Raw genomic sequence first — 24,192 nt, forward strand, 5'->3', positions numbered from 1 at the left:
TGGGTCACAAATTCCTCTGTGATTATATTATTCAAGTGTTATTTCATGGAAAATACTGTAATAATGACCAGAGAAATGTATAATGTATGAGAACACTTTGTAACAAATCATAAATGTATAAAATTAACTTCTAGTCAAATTCCAGGCACACTGTTAACCATTTGGAATTCGAATGACATGCCTTCCTCTGTTTTCACTGTATATTTTAGTGTATACATTTATTATATAATGCCTACTAAATACCGCAATCACTAAGGGTGGGTTAGGATGCACTTACTGTTTCTCCAAGACAATTCGTGGGGCTATTGCCTTCAGGACATATTCTGTCCTCGATCTGTCAAACTAGACAAACTTATAATTTTACAGTAGGCGCATGTGAGCTAAATATGACAGTCCCCCATATTGTGAAGGAGTAAGGGGCTAAAACGTGTCTTCAGATTTTCAGTTAAAGTTATGTAAACTATTGAGGACAATTCACATCTTTAAACCTTGGTAATAACTGTCTATGGTATATTTAGCTATTATTTGTCTCACTGAGATTAAAGATATATATATATATTTAGTAAAAGAGACCTGTAATATCTGCCTTTCAAAATCCTTATGACCCTCAGTCAAAAAAAATGTACTCACAGAATCATATGGATGGTTGGATATATACATTTTATTCCCCCTTCTCCCATTGCCACATAAGAAAGCTCCAACAAGCATGATCAAGATTTTATATGATGCTATGTCTACTTACACTCTCCATACAAGCCTGTGGGGGAAATACATAATATATATGCACAATAATCAGCACATCCGGACGATATCCCCTCTGACGTTTGGTTGGCGTGGAAATCGGGGACACAGTAGCATTCATTGTTCAGCGAGCTTTTCCACTTAGTTAAACCCACCGACAGCAATGAATGTTGATTGTGACCTTTGCTGTGGTTAGAGGCTGGAGGATTGGTTTCTCTGTGTGTGTGTGTGTGTGTGTGTGTGTGTTTAGGAGGGGGGTAGATGCAGAGGGGTGGAGAGGCAGATAGGGCCATAGTGTTCATCTTCCTTCTTCCTCTGGTCACATTGAGAGTTGGGCTGGCCACAGGGTACACTCAACGGTCGATGGTTTTTGTCAATTTAACTCAAACTCACCGACAGCGTTGAATGTTCACCGGGGAAAACAGGGCCTGATGGTGAGTCGGGCTGACAGTCGGGCTGACAGTTTGCTGCTTCGAGATGAGGAAAGATGAGGAGAGCAATAGGCAGGGCTGGATTACCGAATGGAGGTCAGGGGCCACCACCCAGATAGCAAAATGTGTAGAATTGCAGAAAATTAGCTATAAAATTTCAAAACTTTCTCTCAGCCTCATGGCAAAATATGAACAATAGCATGAGATGAGCTATAAAAACAGAAAAACTAAAATTTTCTCTTGTGTAGAGAAATGTGTAGAATACTATTACAAAACTGCTTTTTCTTCAACACAAAATGTGTTGAAATGCAGTTTCTCAAAAGAGACCCGCCTGGAGGTCGGTGCCCCGGGCCCCAAAAGCAGTAGTCCGGCCATGGCAATGAGCAGCTGGGACTCTATTGCTCCCTCTCCATCCCTCTTTTATTCTCCCTATTTCTCGCTCATCCCTCTTATTCTCTCTCTCCATCCCTCCTTTATTATCTCGCCCACATCTATTCTCCCCCTTTCTCCATACCTCTATTCTCTCCCCATCCCTCTTTTATTCTCACTCTTCATCACTCTTTTATTCTCCTACTCATTCTTGTTTTATTCGCTCTCTCTCTTCCCTCTTTTATTCTCTCCCTGTCCCTCTTTTATTCTCCATCCCTCTTTTATTCTCTCTCTCATCCCTCTTTTATTTTCTCTCTCTCTCTCAGAGCTAGAAGGACACCACAAAGACATGGCCATTGTCCCTTATGTCTTAAGTCACTTTTCAGACGCCTCCATTTACCTGTTGTTATAAGAGGATGGCTATTTAACTTTGAGTGTTTTATTATACTTAAATGACTGAAACCATCTCATATTGCTCACCCACGTGAAATATATGTAGAGAGACTGAACGCTTGGAAATGAATTGCAGACATCTTCTCTGCTTCCTCTTGGTCTCGTCCTCTGGCATAGATGAGAAAGCAAGGGAGAGAAAGAAAGGGAGGCATTAAGAATTCAAATATGCACTTCGGTTGGGTTAATAAACCTAAACATATTAACATGTCAATTTCCAATAAAGCCCCATTTGTTTCACAGACCGTTCAATGTCCTGATTGCCAATTGTATACTGAGTGGCACCCCCTTTCCCTATAATGTATAGTGTACAAAACATTATGAACGCCTTTTCTTTCCATGACATAGACGGACCACGTAAATCCAGGCGAAAGCTGTGATCCCTTATTGATGTCACTTGTTAAATTCACTTCAAATCAGAGTAGATGAAGGGGAGGAGACCTGGTTAAAGAAGGATTTTTTAAAGCCTTGATACAATTGAGACAAGGATTGTGTGTGTGCAATTACGAAGGGTGAATAGGCAAGACAAAAGATTTAAGTACCTTTGAACGGGGTATGGTAAGTAGGTGCCAGGTGCACCAGTTTGTGTCAAGAACTACAACGCTGCTGGGACATCCAGCCAACTTGATACAACTGTGGGAAGCATTGGAGTCAAAATGGGTCAAAATGGGTCAAAATCCCTGTGGAATGCTTTCGACACATTGAGGTGTCCATGCCCCAACGAATTGAGGCTGTTTTGAGGGCAAAAGGAAAGTGGGGGTAGAGGGTAGTATAATGCAATACAATGTTCTAATATAATATTTTTTGTCCTAATATAATTATTCAAAGCATTTCACACATTATAATTTTGCTCCGAGTTTAACCTACAGTTCAGCGGCTTATTTGTCTTAGACAAATTTAATGCAAGGTAATGTACTTCACTTTTTGTTAAACTGTACGCGGAGCAGGAAAACACATTTGTTTTCACTCTCGGTAGCGGTTGAGGCTTTAGTCATCTTTTAGTCATCTTGAAAGTCCTGACTCATTTGAGTCTTGGTAAACAGCGCACCGTGAGAGCGCTAGGGGTGGTTTCTATCGGCATGTAGTCTATCGGCATGTGTTGCTAGCTACCTCAACTGAAAGACCTTAGTGTCAACACAACCTGCTGAGTCATGCTAATTGATAGCATCTGAAGTTTCACTATGATGTGGGGACCTTTCAAAGGCAAGACAGTCATCTGCATTTGTGACCACGCTAAAAATCGGTGCATGCACTCTCATGGAATGTGTGTGGCGCTTTTTCAATAATTAATGTGAGTAATACTAAAATGTGTTCAGTCATTTAATTTAATCTAAATGTAATAATGAACAGAATGTGACTGTCTTTCAAGGATGTTTTTTTCTCAAAGGTGGACAAAGTGAACAGGAGATTATCTATATGTTGACCCTTCTTCATTAGCTAAATTCTCTTGTCTATTCCGTACTGCAAAAAAATGTACTAATTCCTAACCAGGCCTTTATTAGCTTGCTCTGGAAACATGACCAAAAGTACAGCCAGTCCTTGCTCGAGGGCCACATCAAACTCCCTGAACCCTGGCCCCTTATTAAGCCATTGGATTGACATTGTGCGAATTGACAGAAGCGGATCAGCAGAGGTAATGGCAGTGTACTCCAAGGTCTTCTATGTCCAGAGGACGAGCATGACTCAGACTGGTTTGGTCAAGAGTCAGAGAGAAAGAGATGGACCCTGAGCTGACGTCCAAGCCCAAATCGGAGTGACGGGGCTGGGCATGACTGCCGACGGGCCGGAGGAAGTGGAAGTCTACAGTATATGGGGCTAGGGGGGGAGGAGGGGGTAGTCTTTTTCACTCAGACAAGCTGGTCTTAATGGTATGAGCAGCTCTGACATTTGACCACTTCATTGTTGTAAGACGATGGTCGGTTGGAGACCACTGTGAATGTGCGACTCAATGTAAAGGCTTTGTGTTAAAGTGATTTCCCCAATAGTCAAAGCATACAGAACAAGGTTGTACATAACCTTCTCTACAAATGTCTCCATTGCTGAAATGGAGACGATTTGATCTATTTTTGGATGAATGAGAAAGAGAAGACATAGCCAAATTACAACCACATGTATTGGGACCCATATCTAAAAACAACAAACTCTAGTGACAAATCGTTTGGCGCAATCAAATTACGTAAAAATAACAATGGGAGCTGTCTGCACATTGCTATCGTAGCAGTGTGTGAATTTTAGACTATTTTACAACTCAGAGAGCTCCATTCAGACATGAGGGGGTGCAGCGATGACACAAGGAATATTTTGTGACAACTGGTTAGGGACAGCCAGGCAACACAATACAATACAATACAATACAGGACAGACTGGTTTCCTCGCAGGGCAGCAGGCTACTGGGTTCATTAGGGAAGGGATTGGACAACAAAAATTTGAGTTTCTAATTGGACAAGTCCAGGTAGTCCCTCCTCGTTTCAGGCTGTTTTCATCCATTTGGTGCCAAATGAACATGACCCTTTTGGTGTTACTGACATATGAGACTGGTTGGGCAGTAGGCACACTTCATACACTGTAGTTATGGGAACTTGTAATCTTTTGGTGTAATTAGTTACATGTACAAGTAAGGAATTTAACAGAGCATTTGGTAAGTTAATTTTTTATTAGGCTACACTATAATAAAACATTTTCATAGACCTCATCTGCAGTAGTTACAACATATAACTACTTTGGCATTAGGGTAAAGTAATGTATTGCAGACAGGTTGTCTATCTGAGGAGGAAATTCCTTCCTGTTTTTTTGTTAGATTTACAAGCTGCCAGTAGGTACAGACTGGTTAGCTCAGCCCGTCTGCAGCTCTCTCACACACACTATGTGATCTGTTTACCTCCATCTTAATGCTCACCTGCATCTCACCTTTGGGTGTGTTTGTGTGATCTTCTGGCTTCTTCTGTCTCTTCACAGCTGAATGGTCTCTCGAGTTGTTCTGTGACCTGCTGTCATGCACGCACGGACACACACACAAAGAAAAATATAAAATACAAGGATACTATTTTGACATTTGAAATAATATTTTTTTCTGCAATTCTACACATTTCACTATGTAGTGGAGATATTTTTTTGCTGTTTTAAAGCAAATGTCCTGCAATTCTACACACTTTGCTATGGAGCAGAAAGAAAATATTGCAGTTTTAGAGCTTTCCTGCAATTCTATTAATTTTGCCATGGCTAATGCAGTATTCTTAAACATAATCAACAAAATCAATATGAATAAAAAAATAAATAAATGTATTCTCCCTGACTGTCTAGCTTTTATTTTGGTGATTGTTAGTTCTCAAAGATGAAATAATAAAAAATAGGTCCATTATATTTTCTACATATTTTCTATCTGATTTTAGTCATTTAAGTTTAATCTGAAAGCATTTTTCCATCACAAAAATTATTAACAATAAAAAAAGTTTTGGACCAGCCCAAGGATTTCAATTGCATAAAAATCCCTGAAAAATACTTGAAGACATTTAAAGAACAATGATAAGAGCACAGGCAAAATATACTACCCACAAAGCCACACACACTCCCTCTCGCTGCACTCAAACACACACACCCTCTATGTAACAGGCTGGGTTTGATGGGGTTGATTACAGTAATTGTGTGTGTGTGTGTGTGGGATCCTGTGGCAGGAATGCCATACACACACACACACACACACACACACACACACACACACACACACACACAGGCTGTGACACCCGTATTGACGCCCAGCCTCTGAGCACTGAACAAACCACAGACTCGCTCAAACCAAAGCCCTACTCAGACGAAACCAAAATGGCAGCAGTTTCCCTGCATCAGGCCTCGTGTGAATAGCACACAAAGAAAGCACTCCTCCATTTGGGCACTGGGCTTGCTAATCTGCCGCTACTGCTAACTAGAAAGACCAGCAGACCTGTAGCCTAGCAGACTGTATGCATATTTTGGGCTCTTTCAAAACACGGGTGAGCTCACACAAATAAACACACACACACACACACACAGTTAAGCTGGGGGATGGGGGGAGTGGCTCAGGCAGTTAGTCTCACTGTGGTAACTGAGAAGAAGAGGTTCACAAATGCCTATATTATGTATCTCATACCATGTATTTCACAGAGTGCCTTTATGGCTACACATTTACCCATCTACACATTAAAGCCATTGCTCATCCATTGTTCAAAAGGCACTACACTTTCAGTATAATGTGCAACAAGACAGTGGCAAACAAATGTTCCCTTATTCACTCCTAAATTGTCATGACACTGAAGAAGGCTTAGGCCGAAACCTTTGTCCATCTACCTACCCCTGAATGAAATATATACTAAAAATTAAATAAAAAAAATAAACCTTGAATCTCCTTTTTGAGTATGGACCAGCTAAACAATTTTGGAATTCTATTACATTTTGGTCGACACACCTGTTCTGCGTGCAGTGGTCACACAAACTTTCATAGTCCCTTATTCATCCCTACAATAAGGAATTGGCCTGTTCAACTCAAAAGTTAGTAGGGGTTGCCCTTATTCCCTCGTCTATTGCCCCCTATTTAATCCTTTGTTACAGACCTATTCACATAATCGATTAATTCTTTGACAAAAGCCAATATACAATATGACAAAATGTTTAGTGTTTCACACATAAGTTTGGATAATAGGGCAGTTTTCTGTTCTTTCTAAACCACATGATGTTTCTCTACACAACAACTATGCACACTGATCCTTTGGTTATGTGGACTGGGTGGACATTGGAGCCAGCCATTAGATTGACCACAGGTGATAAGAACATGTCAGGCCAGCTAGGCCACATCTCCACTCCTGGTCAGCCCACTAACGTACATGTCAGTGAGAGAGATCTGTGTTGCGCTCTTTAGGGCATGCAACCGAAAATGGGCAAGTCTAGGTAATTCCTCCTTAATTCAGTCAGTTTTTTTTCTTCATAAGATGCCTAATGAATACAACCATGAGGTAGTACATTTGGGTCCCACCTGACTCTACAGGACAGGCCAAGTGTTTGTGTGTGTGTGTCAGTGGAGGCTGGTAGGAGGAGCTATAGGAGGACGGGCTCATTGTAATGGTTGGAATGGAGTTTGATACCATTCCATTTATTCCTTTACAATGAGCCTGTCCTCCTATAGCTCCTCCGACCAGCCTCCACTGTGTGTGTGTGTGTGTGTGTGTGTGAGAGAGAGATGACAGAAAGAGAGAGATGACAGAAAGAGAGAGAGAGAGCAGAGATGGAAAACCTGAAAGAGATACAAAGCCAGATACAGAAACCGAGAGAAAGAGACAGATGGATGGAAACAGAAATCCAGAGACAGACTGAGATAGAAATGCAGAGAGGGAAGAGAGAGGACTGAGATAGAAATTAAGAGGGAAAGAATGCCAGATAGAGAGAGAAAGAAAGATAGATGGAGAGTTAAATAGTGAATAATAACCACAATCACTCCAGTATCCCTTACATTGGCTGATGAAAACATCAATAGTCATCCATTAGCCGTGCCGTCCTCTCTCTCTCTGCTCTCATTCTGAAGGTCTTAATAGCGACACTGTTTGTGTGTGTGTGTGTGTCTGTCTGTGTTCACACAACGCTCATCTAACCAGCTAACAGGGTCCATTCACCTAATTCCTGTGATTTCTGAATCTGCAACAAGACGTATAGGACACATATACAGTTCAAGTTTTCAAAGTCAATGTCAAAGCTAAACTCAGCAAAAAAAGAAACGTCCCTTTTTCAGGACGCTGTCTTTCAAAACTGATTCGTAAAAATCCAAATAACTTTGCAGATCTTCATTGTGAAGGGTTTAAACACTGTTTCCCATGCTTGTTCAATGAACCATAAACAATTAATGAACATGCACCCGTGGAATGGTCATTAAGACACTAACAGCTTACAGACAGTAGGCAATTAAGATCGCAGTTACGAAAACTTAGGACACTAAAGAGGCCTTTCTACTGACTCTGAAAAACACCAAAAGAAAGATGCCCAGGGTCCCTGCTCATCTGCGTGATCGTGCCTTAAGGCATGCTGCAAGGAGGTATGAGGACTGCAGGTGTGGAAAGGGCAATAATTTGCAATGTCCGTACTGAGAGATGACTAAGACAGTGCTACAGGGAAACAGGGCGGACAGCTGATCGTCCTCGCAGTGGCAGACCACGTGTAATAACACCTGCACAGGATCGGTACATCCGAACATCACACCTGTGGGACTGGTATAGGATGGCAACAACAACTGCCCGAGTTACACCACGAATGCAAAATCCCTCCATCAGACTGCTCAGACTGTCCGCAATAGGCTGAGGCAGGTCCTCACCAGACATCACCAACAACAACGTCACCTATGTGCACAAACCCACCGTCGCTGGACCAGACAGGACATGCAAAAAGTGCTCTTCACTGACGAGTCGTGGTTTTGTCTCACAAAGGGTGATGGTCGGATTCGCGTTTATCGTCAACGGAATGAGCGTTACACCGAGGCCTGTACTCTGGAGGGGGATGTTTGGAGATGGAGGATCCGTCATAGTCTGGGGCGGTGTGTCACAGCATCATTGGACTGAGCTTGTTGTCATTGCAGGCAATCTCAATGCTGTGCGTTACAGTGAAGACATCCTCCACCCTCACGTGGTACCCTTCCTGCAGGCTCATCCTGACATGACCCTCCAGCATGACAATGCCACCAGCCATACTGCTCATTCTGTGCGTGATTTCCTGCAAGACAGGAATGTCAGTGTTCTGCCAGCGAAGAGCCCGGATCTCAAACCCATTGAGCACGTCTGGGACCTGTTGGATCGGAGGATGAGGGCTAGGGCCATTCCCCACAGAAATGTCCGGGAACTTACAGGTGGAAAAGTGGGGTAACATCTCACAGCAAGAACTGGCAAATCTAGTGCAATCCATGAGGAGGAGATGCCCTGTGGTACCTAATGCTGCTGGTGGCCACACCAGATACTGACTGTTAATTTGGATTTTAATCCCCCCCCCCTCCCGTTTGTTCAGGGACACATTATTCCATTTCTGTTAGTCACATATCTGTGGAACTTGTTCAGTTTACGTTTTCTGAAAATAAACGCAGTTGACAGTGAAAGGATGCTGAGTTTATCAGTATATTTTAGTATTTACCATTAGCAATGCAATTGTACCATGATTCTAGAAGCTGGTTGAAGGGAGCCTAGGCCGGTGTAGAATGAAGACTCTCCCTAATTGGACAGTACAATTGCAGATGTGAATTAACCTGGCGAACGTTGATGCACATAAAACAAAGATGGGAACCAGATATTGAGACCCCTGGAGAGGGAGAAAGAGGAGAAGGGATGGGGGGGGCGGGGGGGCCTAGGGTGGCATTCCTTGATCCCGGCGCTCCGGAGTTTGGTCTTGTTGGTAAGTGGAATAGGGATGTTTCCATAGGGGTAAATGTAACAGTTGCCTTCTCTCTCTGTGTGTGTCTGTGCGTGTGTAAAAGACCATCAGGGTCTTAGGGTTTCATTAGTCAGACAGAGAAGATGCACAGGCCAGTATGAGGGGAGCAACACACACAAAGTTCTTACTGCAAAGTACTTGCATTCACTAATATGCAACAGTAGCCCTTTATACTCGTACGTGTATATGGGTGGAAAATTGCAGATTTGGGCACTGATAAGCGCCTAAAATGGAACACAGTGGCTGTACAGTAGCATGTTCTAAATGACATCAGAGCTCAGGCTCTGCGATTCACAGCGCCGTATGTGTTTTGACTGACAGCCATTCTTGACCTTCAGCACCGCACGCCACAAGAAGTTCCCCTCATTCCCTCATTCCACCCGATAATTGGGCAACATTTGCAAATTGTTTGTTTTGTGAGAGAGAGAAATTCTGGAAATTAAGAGGACTCTATGTATTTTTGAAAGATGAGACGTTGAGGATTATAATAAATACCAATTTAATGTCATACAAGCAAGCCAAACACCCGTGAGTCCAAAATGTGCACTTCACATTCCCCTATCATAAAACTCATGTCATATTCAGCGACAACGTTAATGATCACTATGTTTGATGTACAGTTACAAGAAGATATGGCATCATATCCTGGGTTGTTCTGAACAGAATGAGCCAATGTTTGTCTCTTGTGAAGAAAACTTACTGCGCAATAAGCACCTGAAACAAGGATATAAACTCAATAATACTACTGTGTCACTAACTAACTAGTCACACACACACACAGACAGATACAAACAGACGCACACACACACACAACGTTGTTAGAGTTAGACAAAGAGAACCCCCAAAAAATAAACATGATTTACGAACTATTGGGTATGTCTCATTGCAAGGAGTCATATCTGTCATTATTGTACATAATGAATACTGAGATTCCTCTGGCCAGTCGGCCCACAGTAGAACCCAGGGGTCTTTTCAGCCTGTTCAGATAGAAATGTATTGTGTAGAACGGATATGATTGTCTGTCATGTAGAATAGGGAATCGTGTCAGCTCTATTCATAAGGAACTGTGTCAGCTCTATTCATGAAATTTCTAGGCTTGCTGAATAGATCCCAGCTGCAGCTGGGAGCACTCAGTCCCTTCCTCAGTCCCTTCCTTCCCTGCCTGCCATAGCGCAAATACCAGCCAGGCCAACCGGTCAACCCTGTGGCCCCCGAGATTTTCCCCTGGTTAAATATCCAGATGTACTTTTTAATGCACCCCAGGTACTAAATTTCCCATATGCTGGTTATAATACTAACTGTAGAATGTCTTTCCTCCTTAATGTAGACCATAGAGGGTAAAGAACAGCTATTGTATAACTATGCCATATCCAAAATAGACGTGGTGGAATAAATTAGCAGAACCTCTTTCAATCGTTTTTTAAAATAAAAATGTACAAACGGAAGGACTAAAAATGTCCATTCCAAAAGTGATGTGCTAAATATGGATTTGATGGTGAAATACAGCACCTTAACTATTTAAATGGATCTACATTCACAGAGAAGGAACAATGATTGACCTCAATTGTTAATACCTCGCTTTGATGTTAAATATTACTGGGATGCAGTTGGCAGTGCTGCTGTGGCTGAGAGCGGGAAGAAAAATGAGGCCTTTATTCCGGTGACTTAACCTCTCTCTCTCTTGCTAAAACCAAGTAGGGCATTCTTCATTAGGACAGATATGGCACGACTCGCCAATGTATCCCTTCATTAGCAGATATATGTGCTGCTCACTACAGTAGAAACATGGGGACCACCCACACGTTTATGCCCTCTCAAACAACTACGCACAATAAAAGAGCTGCTCTCTGGTGACTAAACGAGGGAATTCACACAAATAAAAATGGGGGGGGGGGGACATTCAAAGAAATGCACCTTTTATACATGTCCACCAGAAGTAAACCGTGTAATATACAGTGCCTTCAGAATGCATTCACACCCCTTGACTTATCCCACATTTTGTTGTGGTACAGGCTAAATTCAAAATGGATGAGACAACTCTATCTCACCCATCTACAAACAATACCCCATAATTACAAAGTGAAAACATGTTTTTAGAAATGTTTGCAAATGTATTGAAAATAGAATAAAGAAATATCTATTTTATTTTCTAAGATTTTCCTGAGTTACAGTTCATATGAGGAAATCAGTCAACTGAAATACATGTATTAGACCCTAATCTATGGATTTCACACGACTGGGATTACATACATCTATTGGTCACAGATACCTTTAAAAAAATGGGCCTCATGATCATCACTGTATTGCTGTGCATTCAAATTGCCATCGATAAAATGCAATTGTATTCGTTGCCTCCCCATACCATAACCCCTCTGCATGGTTTTACCGTAAAGTGTGTATAGAAATGTCTATGCATGGTTTTACCACAGCGTCTGCAGTAAAGCAACCAGTAGAGACATGGTGTTACCGTAGCGTGTGCAGTAGAACAACCAGTAGAGACATGGTTTTACCGTAGCGTATGTAGTAAAACAACCAGTAGAGACATGGTTTTACCGTAGCGTATGTAGTAAAACAACCAGTCTCTCTAGCTGTAGACCACCCAGAGCAGTCATCCAAACAATCCCCCCTCCCTCTCACAATTCCTAATTGTCTCCATCCTCTGGTAGGGCCTTTCTACTTCCAACACATCTAAACTAAAACTAGCCCCACAGCAATCCTCAAACAAAACATCAGCCATGGGAGAATTTTAGGGCTTTGCAATATATATATTTATGCCTAAAATAGTACAAAGAGTTTTCCCTGGTCGATTCATATGGCAAGGAAAAACTCAATTATAGTAAGAAATCTGTTCTTATGCATGCTTATTGATGCAGCTTTGCATGCACTAATTATCCATTTAAATTGCACTGTATAAGACTGTCTCCTAAACAACAAGTCTTGTAAACTTTACCCATTGACGACAACGTTAAGACAGAACCTCTGCTGGAGTTCAACGGCTCAGTGTACAGAGGTAGTCAGACTTGAGAAAACCCGTAGCAATGCCTCTCTGCCAAAACCCTTTGATCATCTGCCCACCTCGCTCAGAATGTTTTGTTTCTAAACAAATAGTTTAGATGCTTTGCTAAAGTACGGTGACATTCCGTTGCGCTAAACAGTGCCCGAAAAAGACTCTGGGGGAAACAAACGATAAAGGGTTCTTCGGCTGTCCCTGTATGATAACCTTTTTTGGTTCAAGGTAGAACCCTTCCCCTCAATGAATAACCCCCAAAAGCCCTTTAGAAGTTGGAATCAATAACCAATACCTTCAGGGACAGCATAAGAACCCTTTATGGTCCTAAGTAGCACTTTTTGTTCTAAGAGTGAAGAGAAGGAGCAGAAAAGGAAACCAAGGAGAGCATAAGAGAGAAAAGTTCCCCTCCCTCCTCGGCACCAAAATGTTCAAAAACCTCCAACCCTGAGGTATTCATCTGTTTCTGTCAGAGGTTAGCGCCGATGCTAACAAAGGCTGTTTATTCTAGGCAGCATGGCTAATGACCCCTAATTAATTAATTATTAGCATTATGGAGACCTTAACGCCTTCCTTTGATTTACCAGCTGATACGCAAAACCTCATAACTAAAATCTCACAACTAAACTCAGTCCCAATAATCTCTCATTCCTCCTGAACTGTGCACTTGTTCAAATCTCCCCATAAATGTAAAATTATTAAATTGGTATAGGCATTGGCTGGAAAGAGTTCCATATATCTGTAATTTCCTTTCAAAGCCGAGGGGGGGGAATAAGTGCATAATTCGGGAGAAAGGAGAGATTATTGGGACATTTCAATGAAGAGGTTGAGCCACCATACAATGTCAACTCCAAGCACTGTAGCTCTTTGAAAGCTGAGGAAGTTCATGAGCCAAAAGAGAAAATATGGAGTACTGCTTCTATGAAAAATATATAAACGGTCTCACAAAAAGGTGCTAATTGTAAACAAGGGTCAAAAGAGACTTTGGGGAGCATATTTCGTAGTCTATTATACACTGAACAAAAATATGAACGCAACATGTAAAGTGTTTGTCCCATGTTTCATGAGCTGAAACAAACGGTCCCAGATATTTTCAATGCACACAAAAAACGTATTACTCATAAATTTGGTGCACAAATTTGTTTACATCTCTGTTAGTGAGCATTTCTCCTTTGTCAAGATAAACCATCCACCTTACAGGTGTGGTATATCAAGACACTGATTAGACAGCACAATCATTACACATGTGCACCTCGTGCTGGGGACAGTAAAAGGGCATTCTAAAATGTGCAGTTGTCACACAACAATGCCACAGATGTCTCAAGTTGTCTCTATCATAAACTGCTTCCAACATTGTTTTAGAGAATTTGGTAGTACGTCCAACCGGCCTCACAACTGCGGACCATGTGTAACCATGCCAGCCCAGGACCTTCACATCAGGCTTCTTCACCTGAGGAATCATCGGAGACCAGCCACCTGGATATCTGATGAAACTGTTTGCACAACCAAAGAATTTCTGCACAAACTATCAGAAAACGTCTCAGGGAAGCTCATCTGCATGCTCGTCATCCTCACCAGGGTCTTGACCTGACTGCAATTAAGCGGCATAACCAACATCAGTGGGCAAATGCTCACCTTCGATGGCCATGGGCACGCTGGAGAAGTGTGCTCTTCCCAGATGAATCACAGTTTCAACTGTACCGGACAGATGGCAGACAGAGTATATGGTGTTGTGTGGGCGAGCGGGTTTGCTGATGGTGGCAGTGGGATTATGGTATGGGCAGGCATAAGCTGCAGACAATGAACACAATTGCAATTTATCGATGGCAATTTGAATGCACAGAGATACCGTGACGAGATCCTGAGGCCCAATGACGTGCCATTCAACCAAGGCAAGTCGCAAGGATCTGTACACAATACCTGGAAGTTATAAATGTCCCAGTTCTTCCATGGCCTGCATACTCACCAGACACATCACTCATTGAGCACATTCACCGCCCCTACTTTTAAAAAATGGTATCTGTGACCAACCGATGCATTCCCAGACATGTGAAATCCATAGATTAGGGCCAGATGAATTTATTTCAATGACAGATTTCCTTACATGAACGGTATAACTCAGTAACTTCTTTGAAATTGTTAGATGTTGCGTTTATTTATGTTCAATGTACTGCTCTAAAAAGCAGTTTGTGAATGGAAATGCTCTCTTCTAAATGACAATATTCATTATTGCTTTCATTACACAGGCTAAAGTTGTACCGCCCTCTAAAAAAGCATTTTACAAATGGATATACTTTCAATAATCAGTTGCATTTGGAAAGTATTCAGACCCCTTCACTTTTTCTACATCAGTCTTATTCTAACATTGATAAAAGAAAAATAAATCCTCAATCTTCACATAATACCCCATAATGATAAAGCAGAAATGTTTTTACATTTATTCAGAAAAATGTAAACAGAAATACCGTATTCAGACCCTTTTCTGTGAGACTGACCTAAAAAAAAAAATTGTCCTGTTGAAAAAAATACATTGATAGTCCCACTAAGCGCAAACCAGATGGGATGGTGTATCGCTGAAGAATGCTGTGGTAGCCATGCTGTTTAAGTGTGCCTTGAATTCTAAATAAATCACAGACAGTGCCACCAGCAAAGCACCCCCACACCACCTCCTCCATGCTTCACGGTGGGAACCACATATATAGAGATCATCTGTTCACCTAATGTGCGTCTCACGAAGACTGTGGTTGGAACCAAAATTTCTCAATTTGGACTCATCAGACCAAAGGACGGATTTCCACCGGTCTAATGCCCATTGCTCATGTTTCTTGGCCCAAGCAAGTCTCTTCTTCTTATTGGTGTCATTTAGTAGTTTCTTTGCAGCAACTCGACCATGAAGGCCTGATTCATGCAGTCTCCTCTGAACAGTTGATGTTGAGATGTGTCTGTTACTTGAACCCTGTGAAGCATTTATTTGGGTTGCAATCTGAGGTGCAGTTAACTCTAATGAACTTATCTGCAGCAAAGGTAACTCTGGGTCTTCCTTTCCTGTGGCGGTCCTCATGAGAGCCAATTTCCTCATAGCACTTGATGGTTTTTGCAACTACACTTGAAGAAAAGACTGTTGTTTCTCTTTACTTATTTGAGCTGTTCTTGCACTAATATGGACTTTGTCTTTTACCAAATAGGGCTATACTCTGTATAACCCCCCCACCTTGTCACAACACAACTGATTAGCTCAAACGCATTAAGAATGAAAGAAATTCCACAAATGAACTTTTAAGAAGGCACACATGTTAATTGAAATGCATTGAGAGAATGCCAAGAGTGTGCAAAGCTGTCATCAAGGCAAAGGGTGGCTACTTTGAAGAACGGCAAATATAAAATAGATTTTTTGGTTACTACATGATTCAATACAAGCCTCACAAGACCTCAACTGGCAGCTTCATTAAATAGTACCTGGGAAAACACCAGTCTCAACATCAACAGTGAAGATGCTGGCCTTCTAGGCAGAGTTGCAAAGAAAAAGCCAGGTCTCAGACTGGCCAATAAAAATAAAAGATTAAGATGGGCAAAAGAACACAGACACTCCACAGAGGAACTCTGCCTAGAGGGCCAGCATCCCGGAGTCGCATCTTCACTGTTGACATTGAGACAGGTTTTTTGCGGGTACTATTTAATGAAGCTACCAGTTGAGGACTTGTGAGGCGTCTGTTTCTCAAACTAGACACTACTGTACTTGTCCTCTTGCTCAGTTGTGCACTGGGACCTCCCACTCCTCTTTCTATTCTGGTTAGAGCCAGTTTGCGCTGTTCTGTGAAGAGAGTATTACACAGCGTTGTACGAGATCTTCAGTTTCGTGGCAATTTCTCGCATGGAATGGCTTTCATTTCTCAGAACAAGAATAAACTGATGAGTTTCAGATGAAAGTTCTTTGTTTCTGGCCATTTTGATATGGTTCATGTGGAAAAGCCTATGTAGGACAAACGAAAAGACACTTAAAACAACGCATAGCTAAACACCTCAGCTCAATCAGGTGTAAGAACATCGACTATCCAGTAGCAGCCCACTTTGTTGAAGCTAACCATCCAATCTCCTCCCTCAAATACACAGGCATTGAGCATGTTGATCTACCAAGGAGAGGAGGTAACATTGAGATCCTACTTCTACAAAAGGGAGGCTTACTGGATATCCTATCTAAAAACATTGAACCCTAGTGGTCTGAATATTGACTTTGATCTCAGACCTTTATGAACAAATCTTTCTTTTATGAACAAGTCTTATAAATTGATATATTCTTTCTACAGCTTATTAGAGTAAACCTAATATGTTCCCCCTGTTGATGTTGCTTATTATGCATTAGGTATGAAGCAAAGGATTACATGTAACAAATACGAAATGAAATACAAAACAATTAAATATGTGAAATTGAATTAAACAATAATATATGTTGATGCTAATATTATGCACAATATTCAATTATGTTTCTATATGATAAAAAACGCCTAATATATTTAATATGCCATACACTATTCTTTAACAGTTTTACTAATTCATTGTAATTTACTTAATCATTTTGACACACCCCTCACCATTGTCATTGGTTGCACTGTATGTCTACATAATCTGGTTCAAGTATTCATGACATTACCCTGAAGAAGGCAGCACAGTGCTGCCGAAACATTGGTTAATACCAAATCAACTACTGGGAGTTTATATATGGAGTGTGCGACTCTCTATTTTGATAGTTTATTCTTTACTCAGCACAACAGTTTTCAGCTGTGCTAACATAACTGCAAAAGGGTTTTCTAATGATCTATTAGCCTTTTAAAATAATAAACTTGGATTAGCTAACACAACGTGCCATTGGAACACAGGAGTGATGGTTGCTGATAATGGGCCTCTGTACGCCTATGTAGATATTCCATAAAAAATTGAATATGGAACAAAAATTGAAAAAACAAGGAAATAAGCAACACCAGCTCAGACTGTGTGAGTGTGTGTGAGTGTGTGTATGTATGTGTGTGAGTGAGTGAGAGCGATAGACACACAGTTGAAGTCGGAAGTTTACATACACCTGAGCCAACAACATTTAAACTCAGTTTTTCACAATTCCTGACATTTAATCTGAGTAGAAATTCCCTGTTATTTGGTCAGTTAGGGTCACCACTTTATTTTAAGAATGTGAAATGTCAGAATAATAGTAGAGATAATGATTTATTTCAGCTTTTATTTCTTTCATCACATTCCAAGGGGGTCAGAAGTTTACATACACTCTACATACACATTAGTATTTGGTAGCATTGCCTTTAAATAGTTTAATTTTGGTAAAATGCTTTGGGTAGCCTTCCACAAGCTTCCCACAATAAATTGGGTGATTTTGGCCCATTCCTGCAGACAGAGATGGTGTAACAGAGTCAGGATTCTAGGCCTCCTTGCTCGCACCCGCTTTTTCAGATCTACCCACAAATTTTCTATGGGTTTGAGGTCTGGGCTTTGCGATGGCCATTCCAAAACCTTGACTTTGTTGTCCTTAAGCCATTTTGCCTGGAGTCATTGTCCATCTGGAAGATGCAACCAAGCTTTAACTTCCTGACTGATGTCTTGAGAAGTTGCTTCAATATATCCACATGATTGCCCTTCCTCATGATGCCATCTATTTTGTGAAGTGTGCCAGTTGCTCCTGCAGCAAAGCACCCCCACAACATGATGTTGCCACCCATGTGCATCACGGTTGGGATGGTGTTCTTCGGCTTGCAAGCCTCCCACTTTTTCCTCCAAACATAACGATGGTCATTATGGCCAAACAGTTCTATTTTTGTTTCATCAGACCAGAGGACATTTCTCCAAAAAGTACAATCTTTGTCCTCATGTGCAGTTGCAAACCTTAGTCTGGCTTTTTTATGGCGGTTTTGGAGCAGCGGCTTCTTCCTTTCTGAGCGGCCTTTCAGGTTATGTCCATATAGGACTCATTTTACTGTGGACAGATACTTTTGTACCGGTTTCCTCCAGCATCTTCACAAGGTCCTTTGCTGTTGTTCTGGGATTGATTTGCACTTTTCGCACCAAAGTACATTCATCTCTAGGAGACAGAATATTTTTTCTGAGGTCTTGGCTGATTTCTTTTGGTTTTCCCATGATGTCAAGCAAAGACGCACTGAGTTTGAAGGTAGGCCTTTAAATACATCCACAGGTACACCTCCAAATGACTCAAATGATGTCAATTAGCATATCTGAAGCTTCTAAAGCCATGACATCATTTTCTGGAATTATCCATGCTGTTTAAAGGCACAGTCAACTAAGTGTATGTAAACTTCTGACCCACTGGAATTGTGATACAGTGAATTATAAGTGAAATAATCTGTCTGTAAACAATTGTTGGAAAAATTACTTGTCATGCACAAAGTAGATGTCCTTAACTGACTTGCCAAAACTACAGTTTGTTAACAAGAATTTTGTGGAGTGGTTGAAAAACTAGTTAATGACTCCAACTTAAGTGTGTGTTAACTTCCGACTTCAACTGTGTGTGTGGGTGTTTACACTACAATTAGTAGTTATGTTGTTTAATGGGTTCCACCATTTTAAAGTAGTCAACTAGATGGGGATTCCTTTAATTGGGAGCAATCAGCCAATGAAGAAGGCTCCCGAGTGGCGCAGCAGTCTAAGGCACTGCCTCTCAATGCTAGGCACGCCACTACAGACCCTGGTTCGATTCCAGGATGTATCACAACCGGCCGTGATTGGGAGTCCCATAGGGCAGCGCACAATTGGCCAAGCATCGTCCAAGTTAGGCCGTCATTGTAAATAAGATTTTGTACTTAACTGACTTGCCTAGTTGAATAAAGGTTAAATTACGTTGTTGCTGGTGATGTCTGGTGAGGACCTGCCTTACAACAGGCCTACAAGCCCTCAGTCCAGCCTCTCTCAGCCTATTGCGGACAGTCTGAGCACTGATGGAGGGATTATGCATTCCTGGTGTAACTCGGGCAGTTGTTGTTGCCATCCTGTACCTGTCCCGCAGGTGTGATGTTCGGATGTACCGATCCTGTGCAGGTGTTGTTACACGTGGTCTGCCACTGCGAGGACGATCAGCTGTCCGTCCGGTCTCCCTGTCTCCCTAGGCAACTCACAGTATGGACATTGCAAATTATTGCCCTTGCCACATTTGCAGTCATCATGCCTCCTTGCAGCATGCCTAAGGCACGGTCACGCAGAAGAGCAGGGACCCTGGGCATCTTTCTTTTGGTGTTTTTCAGTGTCAGTAGAAAGGCCTCTTTTAGTCTCCTAAGTTTTCATAACTGTGACATTAATTGCCTATGGTCTGTAAGCTGTTAGTATCTTAACAACCGCTCCACAGGTGCATGTCCATTAATTGTTTATGGTTCATTGAACAAGCATGGGAAACAGTGTTTAAACCCTTTTAAATGAAGATCTGTGACGTTATTTGGATTTTTACGATTTTTATCTTTGAAAGACAGGGTCCTGAAAAAGGGACGTATCTTTTTTTGCTGAGTTCAGCTAAAACGTTCCACCTGATCTCGCATCCTCCCGCCAGCCCTCCAGCTGAGGACAAACAGTGCATTCGGAAAATACTCAGACCCCTTCACTTTTTCTTATTATTCGAAAATTATTCTACACTCAATACCCCATAATTACAAAGCAAAAACATGTTTCAGAAATCTAGAAGAAGATTTAGAAATCTTTAAATAAAAAATATCTTAATACTTATGTAAATCAGACTCTTTGCTATGAGACTCAAAATTGCTTTGAGACAAAAAAAAATGCTCAGATGCATTCTGCTTCCATTGATCATCCTTGAGATGTTTCTACAACTTCATTGGAGTCCACCTGTGGTAAATTCAGTTGGTTGGACATGATTTGGAAAGGAACAAAACTGTCTATATAAAAGGTCCCAAAGTTGACAATGTATGGCAGAGCAAAAACCAAGCCATTAGGTCGAAGGAATTGCCCGTAGAGCTCCGAGACAGGATTGTGTCGAGGCACAGATTTGGGGAAGGGTACCAAAACATGTCTGCAGCATTGAAGGTCCCCGGCAACCTTAAATGGAAGAAGTTTGGAACCACCAAGACTCTTCCTAGAGCTGGCTACCCAGCCAAACTGAGCAATCGGGGGAGAAGGGCCTTGGTCAGGGAGGTGACTCTGTGGAGATGGGAGAACCTTCCAGACGGAAGCCACTCCTCAGTAAAAGTCACATGACAGCTCGCTTGGAGCTTGCCAAAAGGCACCTAAAGGACTCAGACCATGAGAATCTGGAGGAAACCTGGCACCATCCCTACGGTGAAGCATGGCGTCATGCTGTGGGGATGTTTTTCAGCGGCAAGTACTGGGAGACTCGTCAGGATCGAGGGAAAGATGAATGGAGTAAAGTACATAGAGATCCTTGATGAAAACCTGCTCCAGAGCGCTCAGGACCTCAGACTGGGGCGAAGCTTCACCTTCCAACAGGACAACGACCCTAAGCACACTGCCAAGACAATGCAGGAGTGGCTTCGGGACAAGTCTCTGAATGTCCTTGAGTGGCCCAGACTTAAACCCGATCAGACTTAAACATCTCTGAGGAGACCAGAAAATAACTGTGCAGCGACACTCCCCATCCAACCTGACAGAGTTTGAGAGGATCTGCAGAGAATAATGGGAGATACTCCCCAAATACATGTCTGCCAAGCTTATAGCGTCGAACACTGTTTTAAATTGTTTATAAATTTGCAAAAAAAAAAATAAAACCTGTTTTTGCTTTGTCATTATGGGTTATTGTGTGTAGATCGATGATGGGGAAAAAACGATTTAATACATTTTAGAATAAAATTTATAAAAAGGGAAGGGGTCTGAATGCTTTCCGAACGCACTGTATATTTCTATTGTTCGAGTGGTCACTCGACTATCTTGTCAATATAATTGATAATCTTTTCTGCTGTGGAGAAAGAGTGGACAGTGCATGCACGCATTTGACATAATCACAGAGCAACAGACATGAAAAATAACAAAGAGCATCGAAAAGGGATTTTGGTGAAATACAATAGCACAATATTATTATATTTGTTGTATTCACCCCTCTTAAAGTTCACCAAAATTCTCTTTCCGTTGCTCTTTGTTATTTTTCATGTCTGCATTGGCTTTTGTGGTTGACAATTGCGCTGTGATGGATTGATTTGGTCTACAGGAACGTAAGACGAACAGAACATGCGCTCTCTACCTGTCTCCTCAGTCTGCTGTTTGAATGCTTTCTGTGAACAAGTACTTAGTAAGATAGCTATAATGTTTTTTTATTTTTTTTATTAAATAGAACACTAATTTCCATGAACATTTCATCAAGCCTTTGCTAATGTTGTTGTGATATTAGCTAGCGAACTAGAGGTAATGACAAGGTATTGTGTAAAAACACAATTTTAGGTTGGCTAACATTGCTATTTAGTTAGCTAAAGTAAAACAACACCAGGGTGTTTTACTTTATACTTTACTGTACTTCAATAAAGAATAAATAAATCCATAGATATTACCATCTTATTACCAAGTTATTACCGAGCTGGAATGTAAAGTGCTGTCCTCGTGCTAACGCAGGACAGTTATTGGTAGTTCTGCAGTCCTAAAATGATACAGAAAGAGCTAAAATGCACTGTGCTGTCAGCTTGAGCCCTTAATCAAGGGGGCATCACAGCGAGTCATATTGTAAGAACAGTCAGGTGACATCCTGGCTTTGAAACCAGGCTTTGAGACAGAAGGCAACACCTGAGCTTGTTGAATAAACTTGGTTTTGTTTTCAGTTGCAAAATGTTTTTTCCTAATGAATAGGAGGAAAAGCAAAGTGGGGTTATTTGCTTGGAAACACTCACAGGTTTCCTGATGTAAAAAAAAAACAACAAAAAAAAACAAGGAGCTACTCTCTATTTCCCCTTAAGCGTTTTAATCGCCACCTGCCTTTAAAACAAGAGGCCTTTGTTGAACTGGTAGGATGAAAGAGAGGGATATGTGTGTGAGTGAATAAGACAAGGGGAACACTAATGTGAGTGTGGGTAGGTAGGGACTAGGAAAAAATATTTCACAGAAGAAGGCTACAACAACTAAGCTACCACAACAGCTAGCTGGAAGCTAGAGCGTCAACCTTTTCAACTTCCTACCACCTTTTGAGAGAGAGAGAGAGAGATCTCAGGCAAAGAGAAGAAGAGAGGGAAGAAATTACAGCTTTCCGGCATTCTCTTTATATCTTGGCGTAACCTATAATCTTAGAGCCCCAGTCAGTCTGACCACGCTACAGACTAGCATTTGATTTACTGTAGCTTTTAGCCCAGGAGAGGGAAAGACAGAATGCTCTTAGACTAAGTGGCTCAGACATTGCCTTGGGAACACAGCAACACATTGCAGTATTTGTTTGTTCTCTGTGTGTTTCGTCTTTTTGCCCTGACAATGACCCTTCCACATACGGTGCTTTCAGAAAATATTCACACCCCTTGAATTTGTCCACATTTTGTTGTGTAAAGGTAAGGTTCAACATCCAAGTAAACTTGGTTCAATCTGTGACCAAATACTGGATCAAGACCCCTTATTATTCAGTATAAAACTACCATAGCATGAGAGAAGATAGATAAGATGGCGATACATGATACACAGTACCAGTCAAATGTTTGGACACACCTACTCATTCAAGGGTTTATCTTTATTTGTACTATTTTCTACAATTGTAGAATAAAAGTGAAGACATCGAAATTATGAAATAACACTTATGGAATCATGTAGTAACCAGAAAAGTGTTAAATTAATATATACACAATTGATGTCTTCACTATTATTCTATAATGTATAAAATAGTAAAAATAAAGAAAACCCTTGAATGAGTAGGCGTCCAAAATTTTGACTGGTACTGTATGTGACAGATCTTAGGATTCAAATACATATTTTTTTAAATGGGTAAAACTGGACTTAAAAAGGCACAAAAAAGGATGATATGTTGAGCCCAATTGATGGCTGGAGCAAAAAAGCATTTCACCTCTTAATTAACACGTGAAGGCCAGATTAACTCTGGACTTTTAACTCGGAATCAGGGATAGAGAGATGAGAGGGAAAGAAAGTGAGATGAGAGAGGGAGATAAAGGAGGAGTTGAGGAGTCAGGGATGAGGCAGGTGCTGGGAGAGACAGAACGGAGGGTTCCTCATCTGGCCTTGTATGGCTCAGTGCCTGTCACGCACGCCCGTACACACAAAAACACATTCAGAAGACACACAAACACACACTTGCAAAAAGACACACATTCAGAACGCACAAATCAAATCGTATTTGTCATATGCTTCGTAAACAACACGTGTAGAAATGCTTACTTATGGGCCCTTCCCAACAATGCAGAGAAAAATGTTAGAATAATAGAAAGATAATAACACAATAAATAAATACACAATGAGTTACGATAACTTGGCTATATACAAAACGGTACTAGTACCGAGTCAATGTGCATGATGTGTATGAGGTAATTGAGGTAGATATGCATATAAACTGTGTAAAAGGACTAGGCAATAGGATAGATAATAAGCAGTAAAGCAGTGTATGTGATGAGTCAAAATAGTTAGTGAAAAGGGGGGATAACAAAGAACCAAATAGCTATCTGAACTACTTAGCAGTCTTATGGCTTGGAGGTAGAAGCTGTTCAGGGTCCTGTTGTAGAGTTCTGCTAACCGACCCAAGCCCGATGGACCCCAACATTATACATGGGATTTGGGCCGGGTAGGGCCTGTTTTTTTTATCAATAACTAGGGTAC

At 41.3% G+C, this 24,192-nt stretch overlaps 1 long non-coding RNA gene across 2 annotated transcripts in view; it reads right to left on the reverse strand.

The window, feature by feature from the left end:
- Positions 1 to 641: 641 nt before the first annotated feature.
- The window catches only part of LOC118964617, a 38,033-nt gene continuing 14,482 nt past the window's right edge, over positions 642 to 24,192 (reverse strand). Inside the window, exons 3-4 of one of the 2 annotated variants that reach the window (XR_005051755.1) lie at positions 4,899 to 4,978; positions 642 to 2,102 (exon numbers count right to left, since the gene is read on the reverse strand). This is a non-coding gene — a long non-coding RNA (uncharacterized LOC118964617). Of the gene's footprint in view, positions 2,103 to 4,887; positions 4,979 to 24,192 lie in introns of both variants that reach the window. The other variant, XR_005051756.1, reaches the window with a different exon arrangement.

The sequence above is a fragment of the Oncorhynchus mykiss genome, chromosome 5 (genome assembly GCF_013265735.2).
Source record: "Oncorhynchus mykiss isolate Arlee chromosome 5, USDA_OmykA_1.1, whole genome shotgun sequence".
In the NCBI taxonomy this organism is placed as follows: domain Eukaryota; kingdom Metazoa; phylum Chordata; class Actinopteri; order Salmoniformes; family Salmonidae; genus Oncorhynchus; species Oncorhynchus mykiss.